Source organism: Apium graveolens, chromosome 1, assembly GCF_009905375.1.
Source record: "Apium graveolens cultivar Ventura chromosome 1, ASM990537v1, whole genome shotgun sequence".
NCBI lineage: Eukaryota > Viridiplantae > Streptophyta > Magnoliopsida > Apiales > Apiaceae > Apium > Apium graveolens.
In genome coordinates this window covers 56,036,779-56,038,183 of record NC_133647.1, presented here as the reverse complement: position 1 = coordinate 56,038,183, position 1,405 = coordinate 56,036,779, and positions in this window count along the sequence as shown.

Here is a 1,405-nt window from a genome sequence, read left to right as displayed (position 1 = left end):
TGTTTGGAGCAAAGTGATCGACTTATCTGACATAAAGAGGCTACTCCAATAAATTATGGAAATTCTTTGCCAATTTGAGACTATATATACGCAGACTTTCTTTGATATAATGGTCCATCTGTTGGTTCACTTATGTACTGAACTAGCTTATGGTGGACCAGCACACCTCTGTTCCATGTGGGGAATTGATCTGTATTTATGCAAACTAAAAAATTACGAAACATAATTAAACTAGAGGGTTCTATCGCCAAGGGATACATTGCAGAAGAATTCTTGACATTTTGTTCAAGATTCTTAGGTGGAAATGTGGGTTCAAATATTACCAAGTCTGGAAAAATTGAAGGTTCTCCAGAAAAGTTGGAATACCATATTGGTACACGAAAATATAAAGATGGAAAAGCAATACATTTAAATGTATCTCAGTGGAAGGAAATGCATCGTTATGTTTTATTCAACTCTGAAAACAAAGAAGTAGAGGAGTTAATTGAGTAAGTTTTAACTCCTAACTTATTTTCATTATAGAATTACTTGATTTTTTTATAAAAATTTAAACTATGTATTTTTGTAGAAAGCATCAATGGTTGATGGTCAATCATAGTTGAAAAGATAAAGGGCAAGAGAGCATACGGAAGACTTCTGGAAGTGGATGAAGGAAGAGGTTTCCAGAAAGGAGAATATTTAGAAGGAGTTAGAAGTGCTTGCAATGGGCCCTAATCAATCAGCTAAAAGATATGGTGGATATGTAATCAATGCACAACACAAAACAGTGGTGTGTGTTTTACGGCTATGATGACCAGTTTTGTAAAGCTCGAAAGATCAGAACCCAAAGGTCAGGAAAGTCAATTACTATGGAGAAATTGAAGAGATAGTAGAAGTTGATTATTGGGGGGGGGATTTTCTATAGTATTGTTTAAATGTTGCTGGTACCAAGAAGAACATGACTTATACAGGCTGACTCAAGTGATTTTCAATCGAAAATGCCAGAAATCTGATCCATACGTCAAGGCTTCACAAGTACAAGAGGTTTTCTACGTAGAAGATCCAGTGGAAATGATAATGTACAATGTCATCAAGAAACTACCACGGGACTGGTATGATGTAGAAGATGATCAAGATCAAGATGAAGCATTTTTATCTGATGCACACCTTGGTGCAGAAATGGAAACTGATGACGAGGTTGGTTGGTCAATGGATGATGTTCCAAAAAGACAAGTCATTCTCGAGACGGACCTAGTCAAATCCCCTCCTTAATTTTATAAATCAAGATGTTTTATGCAATAAATTAACTTTGTTGCTTTTAATAAATTGTACTTGCCAATGTAATCACGGGGCTTCTTGGATCTTGATGTTTATTTATTTATTGTAATCTTTGAACTTAATCCTTATTTTTAATGTTAATGTACTC